Source organism: Natator depressus, chromosome 3 (genome assembly GCF_965152275.1).
Source record: "Natator depressus isolate rNatDep1 chromosome 3, rNatDep2.hap1, whole genome shotgun sequence".
Lineage (NCBI taxonomy): Eukaryota > Metazoa > Chordata > Testudines > Cheloniidae > Natator > Natator depressus.
Window position 1 is genome coordinate 163,127,926 of NC_134236.1, and position 6,696 is coordinate 163,134,621.

Genomic DNA, 6,696 nt, shown 5'->3' on the forward strand with positions numbered 1-6,696 from the left:
AACAGGTCATCCCTTTAAGATATGGTTTGCAATGGAGAATGGCCAGGTGGTACAGTATATGAATGCTTCAGTTACATTAACTCAACTTACACTCTTGAGGCTAAATGACAGAAAAGACAATCAAAGGGTGTGCTTTAATGCTGCATAGTAGTATGTTTGTATGTATCCGCTTTGTCAGGCAGCCCTCTAAATCTCTGCTTGGCATATTTCAGCTAGAACCACAAATATATTCGAATGGGAGAGGGTATGTGCCATTGCTTGTCAAAGGGGTATACATGAACAAACAAGCAGACCATGACCTCCTGTCCCCATCCAATGCATGACTTCCAGCCATTACTATTATTTAATGTTTATATTGTCACTTGAGTGTTATCAGACATTGGTGCCTTGCAGGTTGGCTTCCTGTGGGAGGAAAAATTAATGATGGGTTGACCGGTTATATTTGTAGTGAGTTTGTTTACACTGTATAAACCAGTCTTTGAACTGACATGGTCACCAATAGCATGCAGGCAATCCCCTCTTTCAGCACAAACACCAATGCCCAATTCCCAGGAAACAACTCTGCCTTAATAATTGATTCAAACTATAGAGATTAAGACAGAGAACAAACTCTTTTACTACTTGTAACAGCCCCCAAAGAACAACATTAGAAAAGTTAAAAACAATGCACCATTTTCTTCCAAGGCTAAAAACTGGATCGCACAGTGAGAAAAAGTTGTAAGACTGTGTAACGCACCATCTGGTGAGCCCCAACCTTAATACATCAGGAGCTAGAGCCTTGAATTCTGCTTGGTACTAGATATGAGGTTGGGCGGGGGGTGGTTAAATGGCTGTGTACCACCTTGCACACCAGAACAGCCTCAGGACTGCTCAAATTTGTGCCTACCTGAAATGCCTCCTGCCTTCCACCCCAGTGGCTGTTCTGCCAGTTCTGCTCCTATATGCATTTTAATCTTTCACTTGCTTCATTTCTCTCTACATTGTAGAGCATGTTTAACATGATTTAAGGTCTGCTACAATCTGTTTCAACAGGATAGATCAAGAATATATGGGAATACAGGCCAATTGATTTCAGTATGGGAGCAGGATTGGCCCCATAGTTTGTGTTTAAGTGGCTTTCCCTCCCCGGTATAGAGGGTTATGAATGAATTCTATGCACTCCATCATAAATAATGCAAATAATTAAAAATACTGTAATTTAACCTACAGCTGAAGTCTGAAATTCTGACTAGCCTTTGAATCAGCAGTATGTCATAATTTCTCATTGTCATTCCACTGTTCTGCTGTCTTCATTATGAATAGACATAAACTATCCAGAGTCAATGTGAGCTTCTGCTTTCAGAGGTAGCACAGTTTGGGGTTCCATGAGCACATGAAACAAATTCTCTGTACTGGTCTTTTAAAGGGATTTAAACTAAGTAATGGAAATAACAGATCCCAGGAGATTGATTAAAATAGCATTGCATTCTTCTCATTTAGTAGTCAAAGCATGGTGATTAGAGCCGTATATGACATGGTATCAGAATATCCAGTTGATCACACATTCACATACATGGACTTTCTTTTTTCTGGTCAACTAGCTGCAAATATGTTCCTTTTATCTGATGGAAAAAGCATGACTACATAAGGAACCAAAGACATTTCAAACTGAATTCACATACATTCATTCTCCTGCTTTACTGTAAACGACTATTAATCTGGAGCACGTTGTACTCTGCTGGAAATTGATCCAGTGAGTCCATATTTTATGTCTGAGCAGGCCACAGTGATTAAACTCATCCATGCTTCATTTGTTTCCCACTGAAAACCATTCATCTAACCACTGTCTGAATGAAAGTGTAGAGGTGGGACACACACACACAATTATCCCTTTCCTCCTGACTGGGAAAGCTGATACAACAGCCTTAACCAAGAGCCAAATCTTTCCCACATTGACTGTCACGCCCATTGTAGCCAGTAACGTTGTTTTAACAATGGCCAATTACAAAAAGCTGCCATTCTGTGGAAAGATTTACGAAAAGCCTTAAGTGGAAACTCTGAAATAAAACCAACATGTTCATGGAAATAGTACTCCAAAGACTTCAAAATAATGCAAAAAAGTGACTCAGGGATGCAGTAACTGTAAAATCGAGAGCCATAAAAAAATCACTAAATACATTTTTTGTTTTCATTCTTAATACATACAAGTGACTGTATGGAACATATTGTGATTGGAGCACACAATATTTTCACATTCTGCCTTTCAAAAGCTCGACTCGATTTCAATTCCGCAAAACAGAATTCTATCTGGCAGTGTAATGAAAACCAGAAAACAGAAAGAGAAAGAAAGAGAGAAAAATCATCAGGAGTGAATAATACTGACTGATTTTCTGTCATTCTCACTGCTTCAGTTGCTGAATGCTGAAATACTAAAAGAAAACAGACAGCTGTCTCCAGGGATGCTGTGTCAACAAAACCTCCTTCTGCTGGTGCTTTACAATATCTGTTTAACTAATCACAGGGAAATTTATCATATAGGATTTGGTGGGGTTGTTTATGGAGTCTTTAGCACAATGGTGCTGGAGTTTCAGCTGTCACTTATGCTCTTCAGAAGGTGAAATGCCACAGCTGGTTGGGAAATAAATGGGTGCCAAAAACTGAATTTCAAAATAGAGGACTTTATTTGAAAAATACTATTTCTAACATTTTGTAGGAAGGTGGGTTTATTTTTAACCCCAACGTAATGAGCAGGTGCTGAAGAATATTAGGAGGAGGTGCACTGATGCATTTGATAATCTTGAAATGGCTGGTGTCATTTCTTTTACTTTGTGATAAAGAATTTACTTAGTGCTTTGTTTTTACTTCAAGCAGATACGTTGGTAAAAGAGCTTTTGCAAATGTCCAACAATACAGTAATGCAATGAAACTCTGTTTGTTAAGGTAAAACACCGAGTATGCACTGGATGATGCTGAGATACCATAAACCCCAGGTGAGAAACCCCACTGTTCAAATTATTAGCTCCATTTTACAACTGGGAAGTTGAGATCCAGAAAAAATCTTCAAATGTCCACTCATTTGGGGTGGCTCCATTTTTCGTTGTCCAGCTTAAGATGTCAAGTGGGGAATTTTTTTGTTTTGCACTGTGTGACTATTCTACACGTCTTTAATATATTTACCTAACTCATTCATTGCTTAGTGTTTGTAAAGTGATTTGAAGATGTAGGGTGAGACTTTCATATGTACTCCAGCATTGGGCTAGCTCTGCTCCCAATGAAGTCAGATGTAAAACTCCCATTGACTTAGTCCAGTACTGAGCACTTTTGAAAATCTCACCCTATAAGCACTATGTAATCATTTATTATTCTTAGTGTAATAAATCAGAGGTCTTGTAAGAACTCCCAAGGTTTTCTATGGCATGCGTTGCCATAGTCTCCAAGTACTGAACAGGTACGTTAGATTTGCAGTGGTGAGCTCTGTGACATATCTGGCAATTTCCTGCAACATACGTGAAAAACCTTATTGAATTAAATGTAAGTAGCTTTGGAGTCCATTGTATTAAAATGCAAAATTTTAAGCGTTACTGTGGAATTGTATCTAACTTCTGTGGTGATGGGGGGGTGGGGGGGAAGATGTGACCAATGTGAACACTGCAGAAGCGACATGTGCTTCACAGGACTATTTGAAACAGACAAGAACAAACTCAGGGGATAAACAAAGTCAGGCGTGTTTCTCAGGAAATCTCTAGAGGAAGCTTTATGCAAATGTACCACCTGAGGTTGTGGAAGAAGTCACTCTCCCTGAGCAGGGGATCTTTGTCTGTTGATTACCTGTTCCAAGTGTCCCAAGATGAAAGACCCAAACTGTACAATGGGGTGACTCTTAGTTGCATGGGGGTTCTTATTCTGAGCAAAAGCTGTTATGAACTTGCCCACAGAAAACTCCCTTTGTGGGTGTGAAAGTTTTTGTTTATGGGGTGCATTGCCTAGTGGTCAGGGGCTTAGGCCCTTTGACGTACAGAGGGAGGGTTTTGGCAGGGGAGCCCAGGCCCCCCAACTCCACTGGGCTCTGTCCCAGAGCCCTGTGAGGGGAACAAGAGGGTTTGACACCTAGGAGCTCCTGAAGGTTGCCCTCCCTCGGTCACTTCCTACCACCCTTCTCTTGTCCACAATTTTCAGTCTGCAACAGGAAAGTGTGAGGGGTTCAGCTTATCACCTGGCATCTTTTCATGGCCGGGTGTGGCATGGTAGCTTGCGCTCTCTCTCTCTTGGGGTGGCAGAAATGACCACCGGCCAGGTCATTCCTAAATCTCTCCCCTTCAGGGCCAGTCCATAAACAAAAAATGGGGAATCTACGCAAATAACCTGGGTTAGTAGATGGGGGTGGGAGGAAATGCCTCCCTCTCAGGGTCTATCAGAAGCAGATCCAAGCTTCAGGCAGTTGTAAAGGGGAGAGATCCTGCCTTCCCTCAGTCCTTTCCTCAAAAGCTGCAAGGTAAAGGTCCTTTCTCTTCCCTGGTCTGTCCACAAGGGAGTTGTTCTGCTCCCTTTTAACTCCTTTTGCAGGTACAGTGGGGCTGGTTGAGCCCTGAGCAGCTCCTTAATCCTTAGGTGGCCAGTGCGGGATTTGTATACCACATCACAGTGGGTTTTGAAGGACTAAATCCTACCAGAGCCTCTGCTAGAGTTGGGGGGAGGGAGAGGTCGGTGATCGGTGGTGAGCTTATTAGCATGCCTGTAAGTTCTTAATATTTTCTCTGGAATGCTTTCACCTTAAGAATAAATGTGCTTGCTTAGAAAGGGCCGTGTGATAACTTGTAACTTGGGCAATTACACTGTTTATGGCCTCTGAGAAGAAAGTCAAGCAGTGAAGGCAGTGCGCTGGGCAGCCTGGAAAAACCCTGGTCAGGAGGGGGAGAGATGCAGCTATCTGCCCAAAAAGGTGATGGCTGAGAAGCGGGAGTGTAAAAGTGGGTGCACTTGTCAGACCATGGAAGGGGAATACAGGTGTAGTTGCCTTGATCTGTGACAACTGCCATTGTAGACTTCATAGAAGTTTCTGCTCTTTGCCCAAATGGATTATAAGATCTACTTGTTTTTTGTTTGTTTGTTTGTTTGTTTTTATAATACTGGTTACTCTGGGGAAAATTTTGTATCAAGTAGGTAGGTATTGCAGCTTGCTCTAACAATGGACACATGCACTGGATTAGGATTATCCCTTCTGGTAGCTTGTTTCACAAACAAGCCTCCTGGACCAAGAGTGCTTTATCTTCATGTCTTGCCTATTTCCACCTGGTGTTTGTAAACTGCATCCTACCAGAGATACACAGCTATTTTAGTGGTTCATATGGTGGTCTGTTGTGTAGCTGCGTCCTGATCCATTTCTTGCCAGATGATGATCAACCTACTGAAATGGTATTAGAAGCTAACTGGGAGCAGGCGCAGAGTACAGTGCAGAGTGGTGGTTTATTCTTGTCAGCTCGTCCTGCTGAGGAGGCAGGCTGCTGGGTTCTGGCCAAGTGGGAATCTGGGTGTTGGTTCTAAATTTATACCCAAATAGGTGAATTATAAAAATCCAGTCTGAAGCTGGTGAATATCTCATGCGTCACAAATTTGCCTACTCAGATGGAACAAAGTCTCCTAGCAAATGGGGACAGAAGAAGGCCATTAATAATACCTGGGAGTCTGAGAATAGTGATAAATGCAGCAGAACCTGGAGGAGGTCAAATGCCTTTAATTGCAGGAGAGGTTCTGACCTGACTAGTTTCTTAAAATGGTTCCCCTTTCCTGTTAAAATCACTTAGATTTTGCCTGGATTCAGTTTTTCATCCAGGTACTATAGGAACTGGGACACCTTTGTGATGATCTTCATTGCACCGACTGAGAAAGAAATATGTCAAGGACACACAGTTGCGTATTGTTGGTTGTGCAACCCAGGTTGTGTCTCATGTGGTTTCATATAGAAATTGCAATGATGGTTGGGGGGGCTGGATAGATCAGTATGAAGCTTCTGAGGGTGGTGATTCACATGCACATTAGCCAGTTAATTACAAAGGACCTGATCATGTTCCCTTTCATCCAATGCGCAGATGACTTGTGAGTCCCAGATCCATAAGGGGAGAGGAGTTGGGCTACTGGTATGCTGGATGGATGAACATTTCAACCCACTATTCCTGTGGAGTTCCCCAGGTAAAGGCATTGCAGTCCAAAGCTGTATTAATTTTCCTACAGAGTACACCTTGCACTTTATATCTTGAAGCTGTTTCCCATAGGCAGCTGTACCTTGTGGTGTCCCTCTTAGCTTGAATAGAGCCCTACTGTCTGAGAGCTGGTGGGGTGAGCTCCAGAACCAGAGCAAAGGCACAGGGCATCTCTGTGAATGGCTCCCTACATGGTTCCCTTGGGGCGTGTAAGATTTGAGTGCTGGGCCTGCAGCCTTTGCCATGGATCAGATTGCCCCCCTTGCCCTAGTGGAACCATACAGGAGGAACCCCCTGCAGAGATTTCTTCCCCCTGTGAGAGGAAAGGAACTGTAGGCACCCAAATGAATACTTCTAGACCAGGGAGCTGAACAGCCCTAAGGAGTGTAACTTGCTACATAACAATTTTTCCAAGTATGTGTCACCACTCAAGTTCAAAGATAAACATCGGAAAGGGTGGAATCTTTTTGCATGCCCATGAGGTCAGCTACCCACAGCATACTGTAAGCCCATCAAAGAA